Raw genomic sequence first — 19,634 nt, forward strand, 5'->3', positions numbered from 1 at the left:
GTTTGAACTGCCAGTTCAGGGTTGCCAGGTTTTCATGAAAGAACAAGCACTTTTTTCCAAATAAACAAGCCCAAAAAAAGCCCAAAACAATTGAGATTGAAACTTTTTTTTATTTTTTTTATAGCATTTAACGCTTGAAATACTTTTGTAATGCACACAAAACAGCTGACTTTATTGTAATAAATTGTTGTAGCTCTCAGTTAACTAAAACAAGGTCTGACAATTAGTGATAACAGCCAGTTCTTTATTCTCTATATTGTCAGCATTGTCCCATACATATTTTCGTTGAATCGCTTCAGCATATTACTACCTGGCAAGAAGCTGGTACAGCAAATTCCCTCATGCTCATTTCCCCCTCCAAACACATCCCTGGCACACACTCATTCCCCTCTCCCACCCTCTACAAACACGTCTTCAATTCCCTCATGCTCATTCCCCCCTCCAAGCACATCTCTGGCCCCCACACACTGATTTCCCCCCTCCCCACCCCCTCCAAGCATATCCCTGGCCCCCTCACATTGATTCCCCCCACCCTACCCCCTCCAAGCACATCTCTGGTCCCCACACTCTCATTCCCCCCTCCCTAATCCCTCCGAGCACATCTCTGGCCCTTCACACACTGATTCCCCCCTCCGAGCACATCTCTGGCCCCCCACACTCTCATTCCCCCCTCCGAGCACATCTCTGGCCCCCCACACTCTCATTCCCCCCTCCGAGCACAACTCTGGCCCCCCACACTCTCATTGCCCCCTCCGAGCACAACTCTGGCCCCCCACACTCTCATTCCCCCCTCCAAGCACATCTCTGGCCCCCCCACACTCTCATTCCCCCCTCCAAGCACATCTCTGGCCCCCCACACTCTCATTCCCCCCTCCAAGCACATCTCTGGCCCCCCACACTCTCATTCCCCCCTCCGAGCACAACTCTGGCCCCCCACACTCTCATTCCCCCCTTTCGAGCACATCTCTGGCCCCCCACACTCTCATTCCCCCCTCCAAGCATATCTCTGGCCCCCCCACACACTGATTCCCCCCTCTGAGCACATCTCTGGCCCCCCACACTCTCATTCCCCCCTCTGAGCACATCTCTGGCCCCCCACACTCTCATTCCCCCCTCCGAGCACATCTCTGGCCCCCCACACACTGATTCCCCCTTCTGAGCACATTTCTGGCCCCCACACTCTCATTCCCTCTCCCTAACCCCTCCGAGCACATCTCTGGCCCCCACATTCTCATTCCCCCCTCCCCACACACTAATTCCTCCCCTCTTGATACCTGGCTGTAGCTGCAGTCTGAAGATTCCTTCTCTGTTGTTTGCTGCTGGCCTTCCAGGTCTGCCCACGTGGGATGCTTGTGCATGCCGTGCTGGACGGTGCTGGGTCTGCCCACAAATGTGCTGTGAAGGTTTGCAGCACTGATTTGCTTACTGCTGCAATAATTTAGGGTGCACCTGCTATGGACAGGCTTCATCGCAGCAGCAGCCAATCACTGTAACATCAGAGCACAAGTCCCGCCCAACAAGCCCAAAAAACCACGACTGACAGAAAAAATAGCCCAATTAAAAGCAACCCGTGAATCGGGGAAAAAAACCCGCGAATGACTAGAAAAAGAAGCCCAATCTCGTGGTAAATAAGCAAGGTTGGCAACACACTGCCAGTTTCTTCAGTTACCTGCAGAGTTGTAACATTATGTTCTATCTAGGAGCTTCTAATATTATGAAGTGTTACTGGTTAGTGAACCAGATTACTGTTGGGCAATGATTAGTTCTTCAGAAACAGCCCAAAAAGAGCTGGCTGGGAACTTGAAAGAACTCTAGTCTTAGCTGGGAAATACAGCAGTACAGTCTGTAGCTTAGCTCCTATTCCTGCTCATCTCAGCTTCCTGGATAGTCTTCAAACTTCCTTGGGCAGTGGCTGATTACAGTAAAGGTTACTTATGTAGTGTTAACTATATAAACCCTTGTTCCTTTCCCTGCCTGTTTGGAAGTTCAATATTTTTATGTTCACCTATTTTTTTCTGAATAAACTACTTTGTTAGCACTGTCTGTAACTGATCAGTGACCCTGCTGAGTGATCCCAATATTTTTCTTTGTGTTTAGTCTGTAGGTGTCATTTTTGGGAACCGTAACCCCTTGGTAGCAGTGTCCCTAGAAACCACCGGGTATAGCTTCAGGGGTGACACTGGGAACCCATTTGGCAGGCAGGAGATTGCCGGTGTTAGGGGTACATTGCCAGACATGCAGTACTTGGTACAATCCTCCAAGTGACTAAGCGAATAACCCTGAGTGGGTGTTAGGAGTAGTGTAAAAGTATTCCATGATACCTTATGAAGGAATCTATAAGAGGGAGTCCCAGAACTCCAGGTATCTAGCCCAGTCTTACTTAAGGCCCACCCCAGAAGGGAATCTTGGTCCCAGGGCATTTCACTGAGCAGGGGAATAAGAAGGCAGGCTTGGAGGGAACAGTGAGGCCCCAGGGAAGAGAAGGAAGCCAAGCATATGCCAAAACTGCTTATGTTTAATTGCTGCAACTTTTTTTTTCTGCTGCTTTTGTGAAGAAGCTTAAATTGTTAGCTGTCTGGGGACAAAGAAATACCTACAGTACTTGAATATAATCCATCTCAAACTGCCTGAAAAAGCAGAATATAAATCAAATAACTGTTAAAAAGAGTACACATTGACTAAGAGAAGACAGTGACTTTTGCCTGTATCCACGGAGACCAATGACAACATCCAACCGGCCAGGTCTTGTTCGAAGATCCTAGATGGACAAGTTAAAATAGAATTAAGAGTACTCCCCTAGTTCCCATATGCTATTGTAATGGGACAGGATTATATCGATTTTGGGACTCTGTGGGACTGGTTTCTGACTGGTCCAGCAAATTCAGACAATGGTATAACTTCATTGCCTGAGGTCCTCCCATGGACTTGTACATTGCAGATCCCAAATTACCTAGAACCTGTCGACAACACCAGCGAGAGAAACATAACTATTCCCAGCACTTACAAGCTGTGTAGGTGGTGGCTCTGAGTCAGAGGAAGATCATCAAACCCATCAGGATCCCATAGTTGTCCCCTCAGAGTTATAGGAGGAGGAAAACTTCAGTAATTTTAGATGGGCCCAAAGAGAAGATGAGACACTTACATTTGCCTGAGAACATATACAAATGGTAGATGGAAAGTTAATCTCTGGGGCTGAAATTACTAACCCAATTCCCCACTACTTTATAGTGGAGAGACTTAGTATACTGAGTAGCAAAAGGGAATCTCAAGGGTGAAATTCTTGGTATTCTGCCTTACCACCAAGTGCTGCAACTTGCCCACAGCAATCTCCTAGGAGTTCACCTTCAGGAGGAGAAAACTTGAGAGAAAATCCTGGCCCAATTTTATGGGCCTGTTTTGTACCAACAAGTCCAGGTCTATTGTCCTAAGTGTCAGCTAACTAAACTTGCTGGGATTAGAGCAGCTCCTCTGGTGCCAGTACCCATTATAGATACTCCTTTTAAAAGAATTGTTATGAACTTAGTAGGACTCCTGGATAGGTCCAGCTGAAGGAATAAATACATTTAGTTATTCTCTGCTATGCGACCAGGTACCTAGAGGCTGTACTCTTGCAGAATATGAAGACTCAAACGGTAGCCACAGCCTTGATGGAGATCTTCTCCTGGGTTGGGTTACCCAAGGAAATATTGATCAACCAAAGAACCCCATTCATCTCCAAAGTGATTAAAAAAGTGTATACCTTACTAGGAGTGAAAATCCTGCAAACCTCAGTTTAACATCCACAAACTATTGGGCTAGTGAAATGCTTTAACAAAACTCGGAAACAGATGATGAATAAGTTCAATACAGAAGAACTGGGACATGTTATTGCCCTATATATTGTTTGCAGACCAAGATTTGCCTCGTTCAAACCACTATATGGGAGAAGACATAGAGGGATACTAGATGTAATCCGAGTGACCTGGAAGGGAGGAACCAATCTCTCAACAGAACCTGGTCAACTTATGTGATGAAGATGCAGGAATGACTAAGGATAACAGATGAAGCTGCCCGCCCTGTGCCTGGAGAAGACCCAAGTTACGCAAACCCGAGATTATAATCAATCTGCTATTCAACGGGTCTTCCAATCCATAGACCATGTTCTCGTACTGCTACTGTCTTCAGAAGTAAATTATTGTTCTGGTAGCAAGGCCCTTATGAGACAGTGGAGGTTCCGGATAAAAGGAAGAAGGCTCAAATTTTCCATGTGAACCCCATAAAGAAGTGGGTCACACCAACTTGTGGTGTTGGGCAGGAAAGAAGGTGTTGGCCTGGAAATCTCGCCAAACCCTGGACCTTTACAATCTCTTTTGAGGCTCAACTTTCCACTCAAAAGAAAGCGGATCTAGACCAATTGGTAAACTGGAATAAAGATGTCTTTTCTAGTGTTCCAGGGCAAACTCACCTGACTTGCCATGATATAATTACCCCTCCAGGAGTGGTGGCTCAACAGCAGCCTCACCAGATTCCAGAGGCTAGATGTTATGTTGTAGATGCTGAGATGAAAGAGATGCTCCGACTTGGTATAATAAAATAGTCCAATAGCAACTGGTTCTCATCCATTGTACTTGTTCCTATATCAGAAAAATCACTGAGGCCTCAAAGCTAGATGCCTGTCTGATGCCCCATGTAGACTAGCTCATCGAGTGGCTAGGGCAGCCTAGTTCATCTCCATGCTCAACCTAATGAAGGATTACTGGCAGGTTCCCCTTATACTGGCAATGAAAGATAAAACAGATTTCTCTACACCTGGAGGATATTTCCTGTTTTTGGTCCTGCCATTTGGACTTCTTGGAGCTCCAGTTACATTCCAGAAGTTGGTTGACCACTTGCTGTACCCATGCCAGGGCTTGACCGCAGCCTTTCTTGACATTGTCATTTACATTGGTGACTGGAAAATACACCTAAACCAGCTACAGATAGTACTTTCAAGCCTACAGAAGTCTGGGTTGACGGCCAACCCCATGAAGTGCCTACTAAGGGACCAAGAAGCTCAATACCTGGGATACTCCATTGGGAAAGGGAAGGTCCACCCCCAAGCAAAGAAGATAGCAGCCACCCAGATACCAGTCCCACAGGTGAGGAATAAGGTGAGAGCCTTTCTGGCTTCATTGGATATTACAGACAGTTTATACCAAACTTTTTGGAAAAGGTCGAGCCCCTCATGTCTGTTACAAAAGAAGGCCCCAGCCAAAGGTATGATGGTCTGTGCGAGGCAGAAGAGGCCTTCCAGGGTCTAAAGAAGGCCCTATGCTCTGAGCCATTTCTGCTGAGCCTGGTCTTTACCAGGCCCTTCTTAGTTCAGACAGATGTATTTGGAGGTAGGGCTAAGAGCCATTCTGGCACAGGAGAAAGAAGACTAGGAACACCCAGTAGCCTTCAATAGCAGGAGTCTAATGCCCAGAGAGAAACTGTATTCTATAATCGAGAAAGAAGCCTTAGCTTTTAATTGAGCTTTAGAGGCTTTCGGCTACTTTTTGTGGGTTGCCAGTTTACACTGGTGACTGAATGGAAACCCTCATGTGAATCACACAGAATGACGAATTCGAGTGGGTAATGAGATGGTTCTTGGTACTCCAGACTTTTAATTTTAAAGTACTTCACAGAGTCAGGAAGGAGAATGCAAATGTTGGCTTCCTTTCCAGGTAGGTGACCTTGGAACAGACAGGTACTCATCCAGAGTTTGAGTTGGGGGGCAGGATGTGTGAAGGAATCTGTAAAAGGGAGTCTCAGAACACCTTAAGGGGGCTGGCTACAGGTATTTGACTCAGTCCACCCCAGAAGAGAATCTTGGTCCCAAGACATTTTCCTAGGAGGAAGATAAGAAGGCAGGCCCTGGAGGAAACGAGGAAGCCCCAGGGAGGAGAAAAAAGCAGAGTATATGCCAAAACGGTTTGTTTAATTTCTGCAACTTTTTTTAAGACTGCTGAGGTAAACTGCTCTTTTTCTGCTTTTATGTAAATAAATGTTTTTGTGAAGAAAAAAACAATTCACAGTGAAACCAGTCCCAAATACCTTACCCCAGCAATATGAAGTATCCTTATTTGCATAGTATACTGCCTCCCCCCCCCCCCCCCCCCCCCCCCCCCCCAAACTTCTGGACAACGACATTTTCCCCCTCATAGAATACTTCATAACAAACATCAGCCTTAAGAAACCAACAATTATACTTGGAGACTTCAACCTCCACATGGACATCACCCCCCACTCTCAATCCTGCCAGACCTTGATTGACGCCCTCTCCACTTTAAGATTCACCCAACAGGCATCCAACCCAACACACAAAGCTGGCCACATATTGGATCTGATATTCACAAACAACTTCTTCTCAAACACAATTTCATACACGCCAGTCCCATGGTCCGACCACTACCTCCTGCACTACAAGTCCCAAGCAAACACTATCAACAATGCCGAAACGAATGAAAAATACTCCTTTAAATACCGGCCACCCTTCCAACCTGACCTTCTCCAAAAAGAACTTGGAAAACATCTAACCAAGCTAGATCTCTCCAACATAAATAAGGCCACCCAATCATGGCACCAGCTGACAAATGAAATTGCCAACAACATAAATCTGGAAAGGGCAAAACTGGTCAAAAACAAGAGAAAAAACAAACCCGTGGTTCAACACCCAACTAAAAGACACCAAATCTACCCTAAGGAAAAAAGAAAAAGAATGGCGAAGAAACAAATGTCCCCTAACCCTTGAAAGATACCGAACACAACTAGCGACATATAAAAAGTTGATCAACAAATCCAAACGGGATTATTACAGTAAAAAAATACAAAATGCACCCAACAACTCAAAATCGCTCTTCAACATAGTTAACAACCTAATATCAGACAACAACAACAAGCCAACTCCCCAAGCCAAAAATTTAAGCCAAGAACTCGCTCTGTTTTTCAAAAACAAAATCAGCAAAATAACAGGCAACATCAACAATCCAACTAACCTAAATAAGCAACTAACCATCAAAAATATAACACCCTGGTCCATCTTCGACCCCATATCAACCACCGAAACGGAAAAGCTATTAAGAAAGCTAAACCCAGCCTGTCATGAGCTCGACACTATCCCAATTCATGCACTAAAGGATATAGCCCAAACCATTGCCCCAACCATCACGGCAATCATAAATAAATCTCTCAAAGAAGGCGAACTTCCTGACAAATTAAAAATCGCAACAATTAAACCCATAATTTAAAAAAAGAACCTCAACCCAGAGGATCTGAACAGCTACCACCCAATCTCAAACTTACCCCTCCTCGCCAAACTGACAAAGAAAGCTGCACTTAAACAACTCAACGAGCATCTCGAAAAATAACATCTTACACCCTAACCAACATGGTTTCAGAAAAAACCATAGCACAGAAACCCTACTACTCAACCTATCAAACACGATAATAAGAGGCTTCGACACTGGGCTAAGATACATCCTCATCCTACTCGACCTCTCCGCAGCATTCGACACAGTCGAACATAGAAGCCTAATCTCCAGACTAGCTGATATTGGTCTATCCGGCAAAACCCTCAGTTGGTTTACATCTTTCCTAAAAAACATTCTTCAAAGTAACCATCAACAACCACTCATCAGATGCTCTCGAAACAGGAGTGCCCCAGGGATCCGCACTCTCGGCCACACTGTTTAATATATACCTCCTGCCTCTTTGCCAGCTCCTCATAAGCCTCGGCATCACATACTACATGTATGCCGATGATATACAACTAATCATTCCCATAACAGACACCCTTGAAAAAGCATTGAAACTCGCAGCCACCTACCTTGACACCATAAGAAACATGCTAAACCACATGAAACTTTGTCTTAACATGGACAAAACCGAGTGCATTCTACTGGAAAGACAAAACGCTGGAATCAACATGAACCACACCATACAAATCGACAACACAAACATCAAATTAAAAGACAACGTGAAAGATTTAGGAATATGGTTAGACCCTGAGCTTAACTACAAAAAACATATCTCAATGAAAATCAAAGAAGGCTTCCACAAACTAATAATCCTCAAACACCCAAAACCACTACTCTATCTCCCTGAATTCAGAACCATCCTACAATCTCTTATATTCACTAGTTTCGACTACTGTAACTCACTCTTGACAGGCCTACACAAAACCACCTTACGGCCTCTCCAATTACTACAGAACGCAGCAGCCAGAATTCTCACCGGTCACAAAAGAACAGACCACATCACTCCAGTGCTTAAAAAGTCTACACTGGTTACCTGTAGAAAAGAGAATTGAATATAAAACTCTATCCATTATACAGTACATTACACAACAGTGAAAGCTCAAGCCTAAACAACATTATCCAGAAACACATCCCTCAACACAACACGAGAGCATCAAACAAATCACAACTGAACATACCATCAGTCTCAACCGCCAAACTTACCACTGTAACTACCCGAACACCTAAAACTACAAAATAATACTAAAATATTTAAAAAATATCTCAAGACCTGGCTCTTCAGACAAGCCTTCAAAGATTGGATCGGCTAACCGCCCACTCCACAAAGGACACCACATTCTATCACTGATAGTTAAATGCTACTACGTGGAGTTAATCTCTTTACAACTGACATCCCTCCACAACCGACGATAATCCCTATCCGTTGCTACATAAGCCCTTAACCTTAACCATTCCGTATTTGTTGCGATAACCTCCCCAGTTATGCTATTAAACCAGTAATGTTGTTATACCATTTCTGATAGAATATTTTATGATACCATACTGGTTACTATACATTATATTTTATATTTATTTTACCATTTAATGCCAAATCTGTTATTATACCAGCCTTGTTATTAGACCAATTCTGTTGTTATACCAGTTGTTTGCGCAATTGTAATTCGTTGTTTCACCTGTAAACCGGAGTGAAGGCCTCTAGTTAAAACTTCGGTATATAAAAGCATATGTATAAATACATAAATAGCTAGAGTCCAGACGCTGTCCTCTGGCTCAATCTCCCAAACTGCAGACCACTCTCACTTCATAGTAATTAATAAATTAAAAACTTCAAGTTATTTCAAAGAAATTTAATAATAACAAAGGTGTAATAAGCTTTATGTGTGAATTTACTCCACCTATCTTTTGCATTTGGGTTTAGAATTATCACATTTGGAGACAATACCTCAAGGATGATATAAGCAATTAGTAAATTTACTGATGCTGTGCAGTCATACAGCTTTGGAGTTGGAGATATCACCCCAGATGAGAGGATTTGTTGGGGACAGCAAGGGGGAGAGGAATTTGCCGTTCAGGGCTGCATGTGTCTTTTATCTTCGGGGGTGGGGAGATCCAAGATAGTATTCCATTTTAATATTAACGAGCTGTTTGCATGTATTAGCTCATTTATAATTTTCTTGCAATAAAGGGATTTTGTATGTGTTGTCCGTAATGCTTAAACAGGTGGTAGCAATGCATATTAATGTAGAAATAAATAGAACGAGAATTGGATCTGTGGTAAGAGGGAGTGAAGGAGGAGTAAGAATGGGAGAAGGGAAAGATGATGATGATGATGGGGAAGGACAGGAGTGGGATGAGAGGAGTCAGTATTGAAAGAGCGGAGGAGAGAATGGAATGAGGAAGGATAGAAAGATGAAATTTGTATGGGAGAGTGAAAGGAACTACTTAAGAGGCAGTTTTGAGAAGAGGAGAAGCAAACACATAAGCAGAGTGGAAAAGAAGTGGGAGAAAGAAAAAGGAATGAAAAATAGGCTGGAGAAGTGTTTTCTTAAATATTTTAAATTGATTTAAAATATGGATTTACTTACTTTTACGTATACCATTATATGGACATTTGCCACAGAATTTAGAAAATGCGATTGTTGATTTTTTTTTTTTTTAACCTTTGTATCATGTGGCCAGAGGAATCCAAGAACTTTGACTATATTATGAGTTCCCCTGTAAATCTTTAGTAAGCTTTTTTTTTTTCCATGTATGATTGTCCTTCCATTAGCCTAATATCTTCTTCTAACTTTTCTATATATGCCAGAAATCTGTTGAGTAATCTCACCATAGCAGCTCACCACCTAAGTTCTATCTTGTTAACTAGTGACACTGTCTAATTACTGATACTCCCCTAGAAGTGAGACTTACTATTGAGTACATCTAGTGAGCCTCATACTAAAAAATAAAATAAAGTAAAATGGAAATCCATGTTCTTTTCCAGTATTTTCAGTCCAAACAGTCAGTTTGTGTCCCCATGGACGCAGAGTTCACTGATTTCTCCACTGACAACATCGTCACTATGTAAAGTGATGCAGCATGGCTCTTTAGATCCGCATCCTCCTCCTCTGCTGTCGTCAGTGGTATTGTGCTTTGAATTGAATTTATATTCTGCTTTTTGGCACTTCAAAGCGGAATACATTCAGGTACAGTAGAATTTTCCCTATCCCCAGAAGGCTTGGTATGTAAGGGTGTTATTTACTAAGCATTTTTCCCATAGACACAGAATGGGAGAAAAGCTTTAGTAAATCAGGCCCTAAGTTTGAGGCAATGGAGGGTAAAGTGACTTCCCCAAGGTCACGAGCGGCAGTGGAATTTGAACCCTGGTTTGTAGCCTGCTGCTCTAACCACTAGGCTACTCATTCACTCCTTTGTACCACGCAGTTCAAGCCATGACACTTCATCTCCTAGCAACAATGGAAAACATGGTATGAGGCACCATACTGCGGTTGTTGTACGTCTATCCCTGAGTGAGCATGAGGTAAGGGTGAATGACATGAGTGATGGGATGCAGAGAATGGGAAAAGTGAGTAATGGGATTACAGTGGGGGAAGGGGGCAGTAATGGGAGAAAATGGATGAAGGAGAGAGGGGATTGGATGGGGAGTGAGGAAATAAATTGTGGAATATGGGGGAGGGGTGACTGAGGGAAGAGAGATGGGATTGGTGTGGTATGGTGGAAGGGAGAGATGAGGGGGTAGATGAGTTCAGGGAGAACTGAGTGAGGGAATGGAGTTAGAGATGAGATTGGAGGGGTGTTGAAGTACTTTAAGGTTTTTGAAGGGTAGCTGGGAAAAAATGAATGGAGAGTAGAGTGGGTGTGGTGTGAATGAAGTGACATGATCACAGTAAGTGCAGAGAAGAGCGAGTGTGTGGCTCGAAGAGAGTGCGGCTGGAATGTGGAGATTGGAGGGGGTGTAAATCAGGGAATCAGAGGGGTATGCATGGCGTGAGTTAGGGAAGGATTTGACATCAAGAGGAGGTGTGTAAGAGTGGATCCCTCCTTCCTTCCCTTTCCTGATCCCAAATATCCCCCACCTGGGTATTTCTTATTACTCTTTCCCATTCCCTTCCCTGTCCTTACAATCCTTCCCTCTGTTCCATAATTTCCCCTTTCTCCTCTCCCTCTATGCCTTAATTCCCTTTCCTACTTTATCTTCTCTCCCTTGTCAATCTCCCTTTAAGATCCCTTCTCCCATCCTCATTCTCTAACCCCTTCTCTCCAGCACTGATCACTAAAATCCCCTTAATCAGACAAGCAAGAAAAGTCAGAAAACAGCTTTATTTTAATAAAGTAAAATATAAATTGTTTTAATAGGCAATCCATTCAGACCTGCGCGTATAACATATAATTGCAGTGAAGTTTGAGAAACTTTGCTACAGAATGTTTAAACTCCACAGAATCTGTCTGAACTGCTGCTGGAAACTGGCAGTTTTAGATATAATACTGAGAAGCATTGTATTGATTTCAAATTGTACTTGGAAGATCTTAATGCTGGTGGCACCTAAGATAGCTGGGACTCATTTTATATGCTTTTGACACATTTTTCTGATCTCTGAATGCATCTCTTGGTGCTTGATGATCCTCTGTCTCTGAATATGTATTAAAGAATAGTCACTTGGTATTGACCTTCTGTTAGCAATACTGTTCATGAGTTTTTCTTCTTCACCATTGTGTATGGGTTTTTTGGCACTGAGCTGCTTTGTATCGGTGGCCATGCTTTTAAAATCTTCATTTAAGCACAGTTCGATCTTTATTGTAAAGAGGTATGTTAATGACTACCAGGTGCATCATTAAACTACTGTAAGACCATAATAATCCACTTTTAATAACCTGAGAGCCAGTTTAGTGGCAGCATTATGCACTGCCATGTGGAGGATCTGAATTTGCAACTCGGATTTGGTCTTCTATTTCCCAGGCTGAGTGGGGATGCGGTGGGAGGCAGCATTCACACTTAGATGGAGGTGATGAAAATGGTGTGAAGTCCCAGTCATTGATCAACAGAGACACTTAGTGACTAAGCTTGATGCTTACAAGCTCAATACCTGAAGATTGGAAAGCAGCAAATATAATGCTGAAATTTAAAAAGAGTTCCAGGAGTGATCTGGGAAACTATAAACCTGTGAGCCTGAAATCTGTTCCAGACAAAATGTTAGAAGCTTTATTGGAGTTGCCACCCAGGAAAAGTACCTTGGAGTCCTTGTTCACAATACACTGAAATCCTCAGTTCAGTGTGCAGCATCAGTCAAAAAAGCAAATAAAATGTTAGGAATGATCTGAAAAGGAATGGACAGTAAAATGAAAAACATCACTGCTTCTATATCGAGCCATGGTGTGAGTGCATCTTGAATATTGTGTGCAAATTTGTTTGCCCCATCTTAAAAAAAAGACAGTGGAAATAGAAAAGGAACAGAGGAAGGCAAAAAGAGTGATAAAGGGGGTGGATAGGCTCTCCCATGATGAAAAAAAGTGTAAAATGATTCACAGAGGGAAAAGTAATCCTAACTATAGATACCCAATGCAGAGTTCCATATTAGGAGCCACCACCCAGGAAAAAGAAACTTGAAGTCCTTGGGGACGGTACATTGAATTCCTGAGCTCAGTGTGCAGCATTAGTCAAAAAAAGCAAATAAAATATTAGGAATGATCTGAAAAAGATTTGAGAATATCATATTGCCTCTATTGATCTATGGTATGACTGCAACTTGAGTATTGTGTACAGTTCTAGTCACCCTATCTAAAAAAAGACATGGTGGAACTAGAAAAGTTGCAGAGGAGGGCAAAAAGAGTGATAAAGAGGATGGGTAGGCTCTCCTATGATAAGCTACCCAAATTTGGGTTTTTCCGCTTGGAAAAGACAGCTAAGAGGGGACATGATAGAAATTTATAGAATCATGAATGGGGTGGAACAATAAATAAAGGATGATTATTTATCTTGTTAAATAATACTAAAACAAGAGGACACTCCTTGAAACTAATACTAACAGATTTTAACAAATCAGAGAAAGTATTTTTTTGTTGACCATGCAATCAAGCTATAGAACCAGTTGCCCAAGAATTTGGTCAAGGTAACTGGCATAGCAGGGTTTAAAGAAGATTTGGTGACATTTGTGGTTGAAAAATCATTACATAAGATATGCCTTACTAGGTCAGACCAAGGGTCCATCAAGTCCAGAATCCTGTTTTCAACAGTGGCCAATCCAGATCACAAGTACCTGGCAAGTACCCAAATATTAAATAGATCCCATACTACTATTCCCGGCAACAAGCAGTGGCTATTCCCTATTGATTAATAGTACTTTATAGAATACTCCTCCAGGAAATTAATCAAACCTTTTTTAAACCCAGCTACTCTAACCACTAACTGCCTTAACTACATCCTCTGGCAATGAATTCCAGAGCTTAATTGTGCATTGAGCAGAAAAGAATTTTCTCCAATTTATTTTAAATGTGCTACTTGCTAACTTCATGGCATGCTCCCTAGTCCTTGTATATTCCGAAAGAGTAAATAACTGTTTCACATTTACCTGTTCAGGATCTTTCATGATTTTGTAGACCTCTATCATATCCCCCTCAGCCATCTCTTCCCAAGCTGAACAGCCCCAATCTCTTTTGTGAGCCATTCCATGCCCTTCATCATTTTGGTCACCCTTTTCTGTAAAACATTATTAGCCAGCTAACCTAGAGAAAGCTATTGCTATCCCTGGGAGAGAGTAACAAGAAATATCTACTTTGGAATTTGCTGGATACTTGGGACCGAGACTGGCCACTGTCAGAGGCAGGATGTTGAGCTCGATGAAACCTGGTCCTACGTATTACAGGAAAGTCCTCTGGTGTGTAGCCCCCAGCTGTGAGTTAGGACAGTATTAAAATAGGGAGAAACCCCCCAGGTAGTTATGAAGACTTATAGTACTGATTGAGACCCGTTCTGATTGAGCAAAAGCCCAAAGAAGCAGGAGAAACTGCTGGGCAAACTTTAAAAAAAGAAAGTAATTTAAAAACCTATAATATATTTAAAAATAATAAAATGGTTCAGAGCAAGAAGATGAGTCTCAAAATTAACATACATAACATCAATGTGTATTTACTTCTGTGTGTTTGGTTTAATAAATTATGATTTTTTAATTTGAATTGTCATCCTATGCTTTCTTTTTTTGTGACATTTTTCAGTTTTTTGTTTTGTTTTTTGTACGATTCTGTTGAGAATCTCTGTATGGATAGAGACAATTATATTTGTATCTTTCCTAGCATGTGGAAAGATGGATTCAGGACCCCAGTGGGTTAATCACCTTTGCCAGCAGATGGAGATGGAGCAAACTGACATCACAGTATATATACTCCTGCTATGACATCAGCCTGCCAGTATTCTCCGTCTTCAGCAGATGGTGGATGTGTATCTCCCTACTGGGGATTGCTTCAGATTTTAGAAGGAGAATTTTATAAGGAAAAGAAAAAACCCTGCTTTCCTGTGGTGAAACTAAATGGTCCCTTCCCAGTTGAGAATTCCTGATGTGATTTCCGTTGTCCCTCAGATGTGTGCCTTGGTCCGGTAGCTAGTTTTTCAGCGGGCATGGACTTAACTGATTGTATAGCTTAAAGGCAGCAGGTGCAGGAAGCTGAGTACGGTGTTGATTGTCTCCTTCCACAGCCGGAGACAGTCTCTGTACTCAGCTGGGAAGGGCTGAGCTCAGGTAAGTAAAAAAAAAAAAAGACAGAGTAGAGGGGTTGTGGAGGACTTCCTCCGGTCTCTGTGCTCGGCACACCATTGACGTTCGTTCCTGCTCCTGTTTATTTATTTTATTTTTAGTTAAAAACTCTTCTATACCGTCGTTAAGTTAGATAACAGTCACAACAGTTTACAGCAAGGCACGATAATGAAAATGTGAGTGGTATAGATTACAAATTAATCATGTGCCATCATAGTGCGGTAACAATTCATTTCAATAAACTATGTGTGTAAAATAAGCTTGTCTGTTGGGAGCATATAAGGCGGATTGAATTTAACATTAACGTGCATTTGTAGGTTACAAGTAACAACTTCTAGTTTGGTGCTTCTTTATCAATCAACTGCTTTTCTCCTTCTCTTTATCTTTATAAAAAGCATGTTTAAATAGCCAGGTTTTCAGATTGGTTTTGAATATTTTGAAATTTCTCTGCAGCCTTATTTCGAGTGGCATGGTGTTCCATAGTATGGGACCAGCCAGTGACAGTGCTCTTTCCCTTACTTATTTTTTATTTATTGTTTTTGTTATACCGAGTTTCATGATAGGCATCACATCAACCCGGTTTACAAATAACAAGGAGTGTAAAGCATAACGTAACGTAAAAAACAATATTTTCAATAAGAACCTTGAACTTTAAATACAGTGAATCAGAAAAAGGGAGAGGGAAAGTTACAAAAAACAAGGAAAATAAACTTGGGATGGAAGGGGAGAAATTGAACAGCACAATATTTACATTTCAGCCTATTGATACATTAGAATAGCAAGTGAAAAAATAAGACTATGAAACGGTACATAGGTAATCAAATGAATAAATATGACAGTTGTGAATGGTAATAGTATGATAAATATTCAGCAGGAATTAGTGAGAGAGGGTTTGAGGTTGGTTGATTCGTGTTTACATTCCATTATTGCATACGAGTTAGTGCTAGTGAGAGGAGGTTTTATTCAAGGCTTGGAAATGCTTTTTTGAAAAGCCAAGTTTTTAGTCTTTTCCTAAATGTTAAAGACGTGCTGTTTTGACAGAGGGGACAGTTAGTAGAGCCTTATTAGCATATCTTAGGTTTCTTTGCGGGACGTGTACGCGTAGTGCAGTGTTAAGCCAGTCAGCTTTTTCATCGTGGATTAGTTTATGTATTATGCATAAAGCCTTATATTGAATTCTTTGTTCGATTGGGAGCCAGTGTAAATCAGCGAGCGTTCTTGTAATGTGTTCATTCTTTTTTTTGCCAGTCAAAATTCTTGCAGCTGAGTTTTGTAATATTTGTAGTGGCCGAATTGTAGGTTGTGATAGTCCTAAAAGTAGGGAGTTACAGTAGTCTGTACTTGCGAATATCATTGCCTGCAGAACTGTGCAGAAATTGTTTAGTGTTAGTAGAGGGTTTAGTCTTCTCAGGATCATTAGTTTCGCATATCCTTCTTTTATTTTCAGTGAGATGTGTTGTTTCATGTTTAGCTCAGGGTCAATTATTACTCCTAGATTTCGTATTTTTGTTGCTAGCTCAATGGTTGGTTATTTGTAATTGTGAGTGTTGGTTGAATGTGGTGTATGTTTTTGCGTTCAAGGTGTAAGAATTCTGTTTTGTCTATGTTTATTACCAGTTCCATCTGATTTAAGAGCTGTTTAATTATCTCAAGATACATATTGGCAAGTTTCATTGTTTCTTCAATGGTGTTTACAATTGGCAGAGTAGCTGTATATCGTCTGTGTATAAGTAATGTATGATTCCAAGTCCTGCTAGTAGGTGACATACCAGGAGGAGATAAATGTTAAAGAGTGTTGCCGACAGGGCCGATCCCTGTGGGACACCGGTTAGCAGTGTGACTTTGTCCGAGAGTGTATTTTTGATTTGTACTTGAAAACATCTATTGTTTAGGTATGACTCAAACCATTTTATTGTTTTATTAGCGAGACCTATTTCTTTCAGTCTATTGAGTAGTATTTTGTGATTTACCGTGTCGAATGCTGCAGAGAGATCTAATAGAACTAGAATGTAGTGTGTTCCTGTATCAAATCCTCTTAAGATATTATCTGATAAAGCTAGTAGCAGAGTTTCAGTACTGTAGTGTTTGCGAAACCCATGTTGCGTTGGGTAAAGTATGTTATTACATTCTATATGGTTTGACAATTGTTTTTGTACTGGTTTTTCAATTAGTTTGGCTAATAGGGGTAAGTTTGAGACTGGTCTATAGTTATTGAGAACTAGTGGGTCAAGGTTCTTTTTTTTAATTATTGGTTTAATAATGGCTCCTTTCAAGATATCCGGCATTACTCCTTCATCAAGTGAGAGGTTGATGATCTTAGTTGGGGTTGTGGATATTGTGTTGGTTTGTTTTTTTAATTCGGTAATGGGAATGGTGTCAATTACGTGAGTGGCAGGTTTCATTTGATTTATCATTTTCTCGACGTCATCTTGTGATACCTCTTCAAATTCTGACCAGTTACTAACGTCTCTAGTGGGCATTTTAATCTCTTGTTTTGTAGTGTTAGAGATTTTTTTTCTTAGGTTCTCAATTTTCTCTTTAAAGAATTGAGCTACCTCGTTGCATTTGTTCTCTTGTAGTGTTAGGTGGCTGTTTGTATTGTCACTAGTTAGATTCTTTACTATGTTAAATAGGGTTCTGGCGTTATTTGAAAATTTTTCTATTTTTGAGCTGTAGTATTTTTTTTGGTGTCTAAAATTGTTTTTTTTGAGTATGCAAGTTGTTTCCTGTACTTAGTTAAATTATCAGAAGTTTTGTTATTTTTCCATTCTTTTTCTTTCTTTCTAAGGCATCGTTTTATTTCCTTGATTTGTTCACTATACCATGGATTGTTTTGCTTTGATTCTTTTATGTGGGCTATTTGCATAGGATTTAATTCATTAGCCAAGGTAGTGGTTCTATTTAACCAGTCTGTTGTTGCGTTGTGGCTATTAGTGTAGTTAATGTGTGTTTCCCTGCCCCCAACACTTCCAGGGGCTGACTACCAGGGCATCTGGGAAATGTAGTTTCCCTTTACTTCCTGCAAAGGAACCTTCACACCTGAAGGAAAAACACCTAAGGATTTACAGCACAGAGACTCACCACTGGCTCAAATCACCACAGAATGCTTCCTTTTGGATTGACCACCGCACCCAGAAGTTTTTCCAAGGTTATGGTAGTAGTGGTGGCAGAGTTGAGAGAGGATGGCATCCTGGTACATCCGTACTTGGACAACTGGCTGATTCAAGCTAAGAGTCTGGAAGAGAGAGCCTCCGGGTCTTGCACAAGGTTATCTCCTTGTTGCAGGAGTTAGGTTGGGTCGTGAAGCTGGCCAAGAGCAATCTCCAACTGTCTCAGTCTGTAAAGTAACTTGGTGTTTGGTTCGACACAGAGCAGGTCAGGGTTTTGCTGCCAGAGGGTCGTATTCAGAAGCTGCTGGCACTTGTGTGCCTATTGACGAACACAATACGCCTGATGGTGTGATCCTATCTACAGATGCTTGGATTGTTGGCGGTGACCCTGAGGTGGTGCCGTACGTGAGGGCATGTGTCCTCTTCAGCGCACTCTGCTGTCTTGTTGGAGCCCACAGTCTCAAGACTAGTCGATCCAGCTCCATCTGCCAATGGAAATTGCACTCATCTGCAGTGGTGGTTAAAGGCGGATCATCTAAGGAAGGGGGGGGGGTTTCTACATTCACCACACTGGCTAGTACTCACAACAGATGCGAGCCTCCAAGGCTGGGGAGCTCACTGTCAGGAGCTGACAGCACAGGGGCACTGGATGCAGAAGAAACTCTCTGGAACATCAATCATTTGGAAGCCTGTGTGGACCGGTTAGCATGTTTGCATTTTGGCGACAGGATTCAGGGTCGAGGGGAGTTCTGTGAGGTGAGGAGGTAGTGTAGGTATGGCGGGTTGAGCGGCCATTTGACTAGGTCTCGCTTCCAGACTTCTCCCTTTTTGGCATGTGGTAGATCTTGAGGTAACTGCACATTTTTTGCTGCGGGCTGTCAGTGCATGCCTACACATCTATTTGTGCGCCCATTCTTGCCTTGGTCGTTCTTCCTTCTGGATGCACATTTTCTGCATCCAGCTTAGGTGTTTTCCTTAGTGTTGGTACTGGGTCCCCACTTTGGGCGCCTAGCTGGATGAATAGCCTAGGTGCATATAGTTAGACACACATTTTTTGTGTCCATTTTGATCTCGGTTTATACATGCAGGTAATTTAGGTGCAAGCCTTTACTGGTTTGCACACTTACAGCCATGGCGCCCGTGGTGAAGAAGCCTAAGAGCTTATCTATTTGTGCTCTATGCCACATTAGGGCCATTCAGCCGGAGCTTTTTTTAAGCCTGTGTCAGCACTGCCTGGATGCTCGGGGAGATTTACCTCCTCCTGATTTTGCAGTGGATGGCCTATTTTCTCGGTCTTAGGGGAGTGTGACCAAGGGAGATATGATGGGGGTGTCTTCTCACTTGATCAATCCTCGGGCCAAGTTGTCAGGGGAAACTAGCTCTCAGGATGTCAAGTGCAGGCCTATGGGACCTGGAATGGACCCATCCTCCTAGTCTTGGGTAGTATTCTTCCAGGGACTGCAGACATTTCTATAGAGTCAGACTTCTGAATCAAGACTACCTATTAAGATAGATACATGTGC

The 19,634-nt window shown here is 42.1% G+C and overlaps 1 protein-coding gene across 7 annotated transcripts in view; it reads left to right on the forward strand.

Moving 5' to 3' along the window:
- USP15 (ubiquitin specific peptidase 15) overlaps positions 1–19,634 on the forward strand; it is a 401,393-nt gene that overhangs the window by 149,375 nt on the left and 232,384 nt on the right. The gene's annotated exons all lie outside the window — the stretch shown is intronic.

Source organism: Rhinatrema bivittatum, chromosome 9, assembly GCF_901001135.1.
Source record: "Rhinatrema bivittatum chromosome 9, aRhiBiv1.1, whole genome shotgun sequence".
NCBI lineage: Eukaryota > Metazoa > Chordata > Amphibia > Gymnophiona > Rhinatrematidae > Rhinatrema > Rhinatrema bivittatum.